This window comes from Leiobunum rupestre, chromosome 6 (assembly GCF_980474605.1).
Source record: "Leiobunum rupestre chromosome 6, qqLeiRupe1.1.hap1, whole genome shotgun sequence".
Taxonomy (NCBI): domain Eukaryota; kingdom Metazoa; phylum Arthropoda; class Arachnida; order Opiliones; family Sclerosomatidae; genus Leiobunum; species Leiobunum rupestre.
Window position 1 is genome coordinate 22,687,858 of NC_143389.1, and position 12,099 is coordinate 22,699,956.

The following is a 12,099-nucleotide window of genomic DNA, read 5'->3' on the forward strand; positions in this document are numbered from 1 at the left end:
AGTTGGGAATTATATTTTAAAGTTAAGTTGAACACGCAAATAATTTAAAGAATGTCGGAAAACCGGACTATTTTATATATTTTTTTTTACCCACGACTAAAACGAAAATTAGACCACCGTGTTCATTTATTTTATGCGTCGGATTGCAGTGGATTGCCTTCGGGGAAACCGACCGGTCTGTTAACCGAATTTTAGACCTTAAACCGACAATATCAACAGTGCTGAGCTAAATGGTAATTTATCGCATTTACTGAAATATACTCATATTAATGCAAGTTTGTTTCGGATTTAACTTAAAAACTCAGAAAAATCAATTCAAAGATATACGAGTTTACCCAATTACACACAATTTTTTAGCTATTTTTCCCATTTTTTCCTAATTTAACGAAATTGCCCGAAATGTATTATATTTATTTATATTTACCTAATTGAACCTGGACTAACCCAATTTTAAAAGCTCACACGGTTTTCTGCTACTTTCCTAATTTTTCATGGATTTTACTCAACTTTCCTTAATTTTCCCTTTAGCAAGTCTACCAACCCAGCAAGTTTAAACCTATTCGGAGATAAACACCTCGAGTAGTTGCTTTGGGAGTATGGTTCCATTATATGAAAAGGCTTATTGTGCGCCAGTATTAGTGAATATTGTAAAATATTATATTTTTTATTTAAAATTCCAAGTGAAGAAATTTGGATTTATTAAAAGATTATTTAACAAGTTGGCAAGCCAAAATATATATCTAATAATAATAAGCTAGGCTAATACCCAAGGCACCACCTTAGGCCTAAGTTACCAAACGACTTTTAAAGCCATTCCACGCGAGCCAGCAGCTCCCTACACTAACTATTACCGTTAACCACTAGAACTTTTTATAGAAGGGGAAACCGAAGAGCTTGGGGAAAACCCCTTTAACCAGTGGGGAGAAAACTTGCAAACTCAACGCAGAAGGAGTTGTTCTTAGTTTTCACCCGGAGCCACAAGCTGAGATCGATCCCAGCTCCTCTTGCTGCGAGGCGAAAGTACTAACCACACAGTTAGAAAAAAGAGTTTGATTATAAACCCCCAAGGTTCTTAAAAAAAATTCCACAAATTCAAACCCTCCAAAACCCTTTAAAGGAAATTTTCAAACCCACAAGGCTTAAAAATGAGCACTTTTATGATTATAAATTGAACCATTAGAAACCCTTTAAAAACTTCCTAGGGTTTGCAACAACCCCCACCCCCGTGTATTTATAGATTACATTAAAATTAATTAATTTAATTTACGGCTTGATAACAAACTTTGGCGATTGCATCGGGCGCGTTTCGAACCCAAACCCTCTAGCACGACAGGCGGGCGTTTTACCACAGAACCACCGAAAGATGTATGATTGCAACGATGTTTAGAGAAACCATTTTGGGGAAAGTCCGTCTTCCTTTACGTTTTATGAAATTATTATACGGCTTGATATCAAATTTCGGCGTAGATGGCGTGAGATAGTTTGAAACGTGCAGGGTTTGAAAAGGGTTTTAAAAAGTGATAATTTTTTTTTGTATAAGTTCTTAAATTGGAATCCTATGGGTTTTCCATTGACCTATAGGGGTTTCCTTTAAACATTTAAACCCTTTTCAAACCATGCAAGTTGCCAAAACAAACCTTAAGGGTTTATAATTTTTTCCTAAAAACCTTTTTTAAACCCAAAGCAAACCCTAATAAAACCCATGGAAACCCTTTTTTCTAACTGTGCACTCCGCCACCCAGCTCCTCGGAAGAGTTTGATATTAACTACGGGACACGGCACTCAACGATATACCGCCATATTCAGAGCGTCTTCCTTAAAATGTAATCCCTGTCCTATCCCAACCGGTAATAGTTAGTGTAGTGAGCTGTTGGCTCGCGTGGCATGAAGGGCTTGCCACCACCCTCCTACGCATTGTTACACGGCCACCTGTTTAAAGGCATTATAAGTCGCTAGATTACTTGGGCCTAAGGTGGTGCCTTGGGTATTAGCCTAGCTGATTATTATTATTATTATTATTATTATTATTATTATTATTATTATTAAATCTTTTTTATTAAGATACGAAATTCGAATTTAGTTATTGAGACCCCTCAATTTATTGCAAATTCGATCGTAGTACCCGTCCAAAAAACTATTAGAACATGTGTTGTAGACTAAAATTGTAGACTAAAACATTACACAAACCAACTACCTATAGTGTACTAGCATTAAGGAAAAAACACGGAGATGAGCTAGATATTGATCAAAACTCCTCACAAGGTGTTAAATTTGTACTTACTTATGGCATTAGAAGAATAAACAAGTTGGCAAGCCAAAATAAAACATCTTCTCGGATGAGTTTTCTCTTGGGCTATTATCTACTGGACACGGCACACGACGATATACCTCCATATTCAAAGCATCCTACTAAAACCATAGTCCCGGTCCTATCGCGACCGGTAGAATATTTTTATTAAATTTAAAATAGATATTACGAATATTATTGCCTTAAATTTCAAATATCAATAGAACAAAAAACCAACTTTAGACCAAAAACGGTATTAAATTAACAAAGCTACAAAAATGAGAAATAATAAATACAAAATTATTATTATTATTTTTAAATTTTGGTATCTCACTTAAGACTTTAATTTTCTTTACAAAATATGTAGAGCTATAGCAAATTGTGTACATTAAAATCTTCTTTAGACATATTTAAAAAAATTGATTGTGCCCCCTAGGGATGAGATCAGAAAACTTTATTTTGGGAAAAATAGCCGTTCTCCATAGGAAACTCAATATCATAAAAACCAAAAGATTTGAGGAGATAGCATATTTGAAGTGCTAAACCTGTTACATTATTTTAGTGGTAGTGATCTCACACATTGATTCCGATCGGTTCGAGCTGCCCAATTTTCGAGTGCCGTTTTAAAAAGGCTTGTATCATTTTTTTTATTTGTAAATTTTCCTTTCCAGTAAAATAATAATACGTTAAAAAGTTTTTGAAAATGTTTAATCCAAATAAAACGGTTTAAGTCCAGCCGTGGACTTTTATAATTAAGCAACAGAAATGAATATTAATGCACGTAGATAACATTGAAAATCTAAAATTTTAAACTATGTTGGGGTTCTCTCCCCCTTTACGTCTGCGGCCCAAGCGAATCAAACAAATTTCTTCACTACTCAAAATGGCGCTGGATTCAAATCAGAGTCAAATTTTAAATTTCTACAAATTATGGAGAACGTATTTAAACCAAAAATAGCTCTGTCAATCAGTGACTTTAAGCTCTATCACATCAAAGGTAATTTAACGACTTTAAATCATCAACCTGGCAAAGTAACTGTTTTGAAAACTCACAGCTAAATGAGATTCAGTGGTATCAATGAAAAATAAAAATTATCGAAACATTATTTATGTACGTAAGTGATAGAATGTACCAAAGGGGATTTGTTTTTAATAAAAAGTAGCTAAATGTATTTCCACGGCGGGCTGGAACAAAACATTAATAACCAAACCACACCATTAACTCTGCCATATCGGGCAGAGTTATACAAGGCCCCAGCGAACTTTTCTATGGGGTGATTTAGTAAAGCCAAAGGCAGCAAAGTTGATAGTCGGACCCCTAAGAAATTTAGACTTTTCACTTATTACACTGCAAATTTGAGGTACATTTAGAGAACATGTCGAGAACACTTATGTGTTCTTAAAAATCATTATGTGTTCTTCTTGTAAACCCTGGTGTTATTTAAGTGTTCAAGTGTTCTAAAATGGTAGAATTAAAATTTTCGGAACATTTTACATTTCAAGAACGTTTTGTTCGCATATCAAGAACACTATTATTTCAAAGTGATCTTGAGATGTCTCTAGCTTTTCATATTACACAGGCAAAACGTGTTAAGGTTTTGAACACATTTTAGTGTTCAAAACTTTTTTATTCAGAATATTAAATTTTTCATTTTAAATACTTAAAATTTAAACCTCTGGCAGCTCTATTACATTATTTTGGTGTTTTGCACTAAAATTAGTTGAGAAACAGCACCTAGTTTGTCAGTACTTGACCATCACCAGGTGCTATTTCTCAACTACTCAGGGTGAGACTGTAAGCAACCAAAATAATCTAATACTGCTGCCAGAGGATAACAAAAAGTATAGTAAAAACCATTTGGTTTGTAATGGTCAAGTACTGCCACCAGGTGTTATTTCTCAACTATTCAAAGTGTTTAACACCAAAATAATCTAATACTGCTGCCAGTGGAAAACAAAAAGTATGAGAAAAAAACACAAATCTGGTTTGTCATGGTCAAGTACTGCCACCAGGTACTATTTCTCAACTATTCAAAGTGCAAGTGACCAAAATAATCTAATACCGCTGCCAGTGGATAACAAAAAGTATGGGAAAAAACAATTCTGGTTTGTAATGGTCAAGTACTGCCACCAGGTGTTATTTCTCAACTATTCAAAGTGCAAAACACCAAAATAATCTAATACAGCTGCCAGTGGATAACAAAAAGTATAGGAAAAATACAACTTGGTTTGTAATGGTCAAGTACTGCCACCAAGTGTTATTTCTTAACTACTCAAAGTGTGAAACACCAAAATAATCTCATACAGCTGGTTGCAGTACCTGATCATTGCAAACTAGACTTTCTAGACTTTTAGGTAATCCACTGGCAGTTGTATTAGATTACTTTGGTGGGACTTTTTGGGTTAATTTGCTGTACCTTGGGTAACTTCTGTTTGACCCTGGGGGGGGGGGGGGGTATTATTATTTTTTATTTAAACAAATAAAATTAAAATTTGATTAAATTAATTTTCTTTTTTATTTGTAATTACATGTAAATAACATTCCATTAAATTGATTTTTATTTTATTTGTAATTAAGTGTAAATACAATTCCATTAAATTGATTTTTATTTTTCCTGGAACATTTTAAGTACACTTCCAAAAACAACATCGGTAGAACACTTTAGGTGCTCTTAAATTGGGAATTTAAGTGCACCATACACTTTCAGAACATATTAAGTTCACTTTAATAGCACACTTTTAGATCATAAGAACATTTTTAGTTCCTGCAATGTTAACGTTTTAAGAACGTTGAAAAGTGCTAAGAACATGATTAGAGCACTTTTAGGACACTTTGTATGTGTTCTTCAAACATTCCTGAAGTGTGTGTGATCTTAAATCGATACCGTTCTAGGTGATCTTAATGTGTTTTTATTGTGTTCTTTAAATGTACCTCAAATTTGCAGTGTATTATCCATTTTTCACTCAGTACTACCGAACTTAACAACGGTAACGTTTTTATGCGTATACAGTTGGTTTTCCCCTAAGGCTGGTTCCCTCCTAAAAGCTGGTTCCCTTACACGGTACAAAATAAAATAAATAAGCCGGGCCGTTCAACATTGGTGTTACCCGCTGTGATGAGCTAGGGCAACAACGCGGCTCAACGAATCAACTCGCGTGGAGGAAACAAGATGTCAAAGACATTTCCGTACACACAATCCCGCTGATGTGTTAATCATCACAGTCCGAATAAAACATTCACCCCTGTCCCAGATTCCAAAAATCACAGACTGAATAAAGTATTCACCCCGTATCAAAATTTGCACCATTTAGTGCCGAACGTAGTAAATAATGAAGCCCGATATAAAACATTCACCCTGTATCAAAATTAGCAACTGAAAGTCTCCAGCATAATAAATAATCACAGTCCGATATAAAACATTCACCCTGTATCAAAATTCGCACCATAAAGTGTTCAACGTAGTAAATAATGAAGCCTGATATAAAACATTCACCCTCTATCAAAATTAGCACCTGAAAGTCTCCAGCATAATAAATAATCATAGTCCGATATAAAACATTCACCCTGTATCAAAATTCTCACCATATAGTGTCCAACGTAGTAAATAATGAAGCCCGATATAAAACATTCACCCTGTATCAAAATTCGCACCATAAAGTGTTCAACGTAGTAAATAATGAAGCCTGATATAAAACATTCACCCTCTATCAAAATTAGCACCTGAAAGTCTCCAGCATAATAAATAATCATAGTCCGATATAAAACCGTGGGAAAAAACATTCACCCTATATCAAAATTAGCACCGGAATTTTCAAAAAGTCGACAACATAGTAAATAATCACAGCCCGATATTAAATTGAAATAAAAAAATTAATTACAACGCCCTTCTTATTCACCAACAACCACCGTGTATAGCAAAAACAACAATTTGGCAAGCCAAAATATACCTCTCCTCGGAAGAATGGTCCCTAGTGGTATTAATTTCTCGAGACGACCCTTAAAGGCACTATATCACCGAAAAAAAATCGGTATTGACCTCACTTGTTTTCTAAAAAGTGATTCCATTTTACGTTCTGCATAGTGGCGACCTCGTAATTTTGCGGGAGTTTTCAAAATTACTTTCAAGGTTAGGCAGGGTGGGGTTTTGAAAAGGGGACAGCATGTCTTGAAGAACCGAGATACCGAGAAGTGTCTCATCTAAAGGGGGATGAACTGCTGGAGGGTAGAAACGAAAATTGGGCTATGAAAGTTTTCGACGGTCGCGCGGACCCCTAGAGTGATAATCCTTTTGTTAGTTCCCTGGACCTAACAAAGAGCAACTCTTCCCTCGTCTAATTTCATTTCGATGAATTTTTGAAACTAGCTTATCACCTATAGAGTAAGAATGGTTCCGCAAATGCGAGATTGATTCCTACATTTAGTCTACTGTATATAAAACATAGGTGAAACCCTCCGTATTGATTTTATTTTATAAAAATTACAAAAAAATGCGCTTACTTTGGTAAACTAATAATTAATTTTATTGAAAAATAACACTTTACACTTGTTTACAAAGTGAAAGGGGAAGCCCCTGGAAGAAAGGCGTTCAATAAAAATAACTTTTATAGACACTCGCTACATGGCCCTGAAACTGGTCCTGTGGTAAGTGACTGACAACACAATAAAATAGTACTCCAATCAAGAAATAAAAATGTAATTAAAAAAAATAAGAAAATATACCTCAAAACAACAATTATCAATAATAAAATATTTCATTGAAAAACAAATTCAAAACTATTCCCTAGGATAGCTTAATATCCTAAGAAAGCTCATCAGAAATATAAATTGAATTTCATAAAAATACAAATTAAAAATCAAAATGTTATAGAAATACGAATATAAAATTAAGACAAACCCAACGTAAATGACTTATTTAACCAATCTACTGAAACTATAAAAACAAAACTACCTGTTTCAAATGAAGTAAGCTATAACCGTACTTCCATGGATAACAACCAAAAACAATATTACTCAGCGCCTTTACGAACACATCGAGGTAATCCTATCACCAACATCCGTTTCAGAGAGAAATTATAATTTCGTTTCCCCCTTTTAGGAGAGGGTCCCAAACCTTTCACTACGGATGGCCTGTAAAAAGGAAATTGCCTGGGATAAGTGGGATTGGGAAATTCCAAATGTTTCCACTTGAGATCATTCCAAAGACTATATATACGCTTCCCGTGCAAATGTAGGAATTCGTGTAGCAGAGCCGCTACTCGAGACACAAAAAACAATGTTGCCATACATACGGGAGGGGGCACATTTCCCTCCGAAATCCAATCCTGGCTACGACGCTGGCTTAAGTTGTTTAGTGTTAGCGTAAATTTCAAATGTAAATACCTAATCTTTGCTATAAATAATATTGTTAAAACAATCATCACGCCTGTAAAATATTTTAATCATTGTACTTTACTACTTCATGCCTCAAATTAAAATCTAGATTTATGGTTGGCTAAAACGTCTTTTTTAAACGGGATTTGTTCTTGTAAACTTATGTTATGTTTACAAATATAACGAGGATCGGTCTCATCCATTAGTTTTGGATCATAAATATTACCCTGAAATGAAAAAAGTATACATAACATCTAACTTTAATATAAAAAGTGTTATAATATTAAGTGTTTAGTAAACATGTAATTCTTTTTGGCGTAAAACACCATCTCTGTCAATGAATCAATATACGAATAGGTTTTTGCTTCACACAATTTGCCAATATTGTATGATTTCGATTTTTTGCTCCAAAACATTCTGAATTGTAGTTCGCCAGATTTTGAACAGGCTTGCGGTCTATTTGAACAAATTATAACATTAATATTGAAAACATATTAAACTTTAATATTGGGAACAAATTTAAACTTTAATATAGTTATAGTAGGGATTGAATTAAAATTTAAGAAATCAACGAACTGATTTGCCTCGTAAATAAAAGTTTTGGACTTACCATTTATCAAACAAATATTTTATAAACTGTATATTTGTGAGAGATAATTTGTTTCTCTCCGTTGACCAACGCTCAAACCCCTCGAGTCCTAAATTTACTTTATATTGCTTATTTTTTTCGCTTTTCTCCATTTTTCGGCGGACAGTATTTATAAGCTCCTTATGTTCTAATCAATCAAGCAAACTTTCAAAAACTCGGTCCAAATTCATGGTATGGTATGACCCTACCCTTTCAATTTTCGCCACGACTTTCCCCCCCCCCCTCCTTATCTCGCCCATTAATTCTTGTCCTGACAAATAGGATTGAAATATACTGCCTACAGCCGAAGGGCTAACCACTCTTAGAAAGTCTGTACACCGGATTACGCTTAGACTAGCACTGCCAAAGGCAGGGACTTCAAAGATTACGCGTAATCCCATTAGTACAGTCAAAGGTACGACTCTGTACACCGATTACGCGGAGTGATCAGCCCCTCGGCCTACAGCTATCGGCACAAGTAGAGACTGGCCGCCCGCCGGGTTTCGAAATAGAAAAGCCCATTTGCTGGTTCCATATTGAACATCCTTTTTTCGATGTTCTACCCGGAAAACCAAAATGGACTCTTCTATCTTCGCCACATAGGTCGTGATATAGTGCCTTTAAAGATATCTCCGCAATTCAGAGTTATTTACTAAAAACGTAATCCCGGTTCATTACCGCCCGGTATAAAATTATATATTAATTTAAATAATTGAGACGAAACAGCCGAGTTTAATTTATTCAGAATAATATAAATTAAATAGTTACAACAGCGAGTTAGACGTACTAAAACAATGCACAATTGAATTTAACCCTATTTAGAGAACAAGTTTATCAGTTAAATATAAAACGAAGCAAATTTTAATGAAATAAATATCTACAGAGGGTATTTGTATTTTTCTCGCTTACGAAATACTTGCCGCATCTTTAACGCTCATTTTATTTCAACACTCACCCTTGATGAATATACCGTAGAATAGCTATATTCGATATCTGGTAGTGGACGACTCGTAGACTTCCTGTTGACGTTGTGACACATACCGAATGAAAAAGACCAATACCGTCCAATTTCCAACATCATATAATGACTCGCACACCCAGGAAATCAATGACTGCATTAGGAATCGTAGATGTCCAAATATCCACACCAATTAAAAATGTATTAACAATAAGCGAAAAACTTACCATCACAAAGCACAGAAAGCCACTTGACTAAACCACACAATAAATGACCGTAGGCGGAATAGTTAGTTTGACACCTTAGCTAGCATTAACAAACAGGAATTTTCGACGTTATTATCATAAAACCGGATAAGCTAAACAACACGACCTACACACCCTAAAGTCTCCTCCAAAACTGGATTTTTCGTGGAAAAAATAATGTCAAAAACAAAAGATAAATATATAAGATCAAAGAATAGACAAAAAACAACATTATCTCCATCAGTAAAAATAACATACGACCCTTCCTTTGCCTAAAACCCAGATACATATTATATTAAAAACAAAGTTCAATAAAAAAAATTCACAGATATTGTATTCATCCGTTTAGTAAAAAAACCCGCCTTATCATAATGGTTCCTTAACTTTAATATTTTCCTAAGTAAGTCAATGGCTCGGCGGTGAACTATCCGCATGGTAACAATGCGACCCGATTTCAATTCCTGATCACGATCAAATTTTACATTAAAATACTTAAATATTTGATTAAATATAAGATTAATATAATTTATAAATATTTAATTAAATATAAGATTAATATAATTTATAAATATTTAATTAAATATAAGATTAATATAATTTATAAATATTTAATTAAATATAAGATTAATATAATTTATAAATATTTAATTAAATATAAGATTAACATAATTTATAAATATAAGATTAATATAATTTATAAATATTTAATTAAATATAAGATTAATAATTTATAAATATTTAATTAAATATAAGATTAATATAATTTATAAATATTTAATTAAATATAAGATTAATAATTTATAAATATTTAATTAAATATAAGATTAATATAATTTATAAATATTTAATTAAATATAAGATTAATATAATTTATAAATATTTAATTAAATATAACATTAGTATAATTTATAAATATTTAATTAAATATAACATTAATATAATTTATAAATATTTAATTAAATATAAGATTAATATAATTTATAAATATTTAATTAAATATAAGATTAATATAATTTATAAATATTTAATTAAATATAAGATTAATATAATTTATAAATATTTAATTAAATATAAGATTAATAATTTATAAATATTTAATTAAATATAAGATTAATATAATTTATAAATATTTAATTAAATATAAGATTAATATAATTTATAAATATTTAATTACATATAAGATTAATATAATTTATAAATATTTAACTAAATATAAGATTAATATAAATTATAAATATTTAATTACATATAAGATTAACATAATTTATAAATATTTAATTAAATATAAGATTAATATAATTTATAAATATTTAATTATATATAAGATTAATATAATTTATAAATATTTAATTATATATAAGATTAATATGATTTATAAATATTTAATTATATATAAGATTAATATGATTTATAAATATTTAATTAAATATAAGGCTAATATAATTAATAAATATTTAATTAAATATAAGATTAATATAATTTATAAATATTTAATTAAATATAAGATTAATATAATTTATAAATATTTAATTTAATATAAGATTAATATAATATATAAATATTTAAAATGATGTGGAATAAATTATAGTACCTTACGTTATAACTTCGTAATGGACATTCGCCAAAGCGGTTTTTTTTAAAAACACCGTAGCTTAACAAGCGTCGGTGGCTCAGTGGCTAGAGTAAATCTTTTGCACGCAGCAGACCCGGGTTCGATACCCGGCCGGCGCACATAAATCGACAATTGATACTAAGACGAATTCCGTGAACTATTGGTGGAAACCCTGCCATTGGACGTTGAGAGGTTGCATAACACTCAGCACTCGGTCTGTCCCAAGAATCAATAAGAAGTTGAAGAGATAACGCCCGTACAAACACAACAAACACAAATACAAATTAATTCGTTAACGCTCACCGTCGCATGGTGGTTTTGCCAACCCTTCGACAGTCGTAGCAACTGCAAACGCAGAGTTTTCAAGCAACTTCGTACGCCATGATTAACCTTTGCATGGAAAATGCGAACGCGTTCGCAGGACAAACACACAGACACACACTAATTTATAAAGCAGTAGTTTATTTAGTGAAATTGTAACTCCAAAAGTAAGTTTTGGGGTGGTTTCTTTGAAAAGTAGCGGAACGATCACTGTTTTCAAAGTTCACTTTGGCCCATTACATTTTATTATTTTTCTTTTAAGGTTTATTATTTTTCACTCTCAGTCAAGGTTCATTTAAAGCTCAAATTTATAAAGCTCAAATTTATGGAAATGCATTAATAAATTAATATAAAGCTTTGTTTTTCAAACTTAAAATAGCAGAGAATATGTATGGTTTGCAATATTTTTTGTAGTTCACAATTGCATGTATTTCATATTTTAAATTATTAAATAAAGTTTCACTGAAAATTTGAAATTTACTGTGAAAAATGTATTTTTAAGTAATATTAAATAGTAATTAACGTCCCTAAGACGTCGTTGCTGGCGCAAAATTAATCGAAAATAAAACACTAGGGATGTCTTTTGCCTCACACACGGATATCCTATAGAAATGAACTATTAAACATCCAGCTGACATCCCTGGGATCGTCCTAGCAAACCGGACATTTGGGCAAGA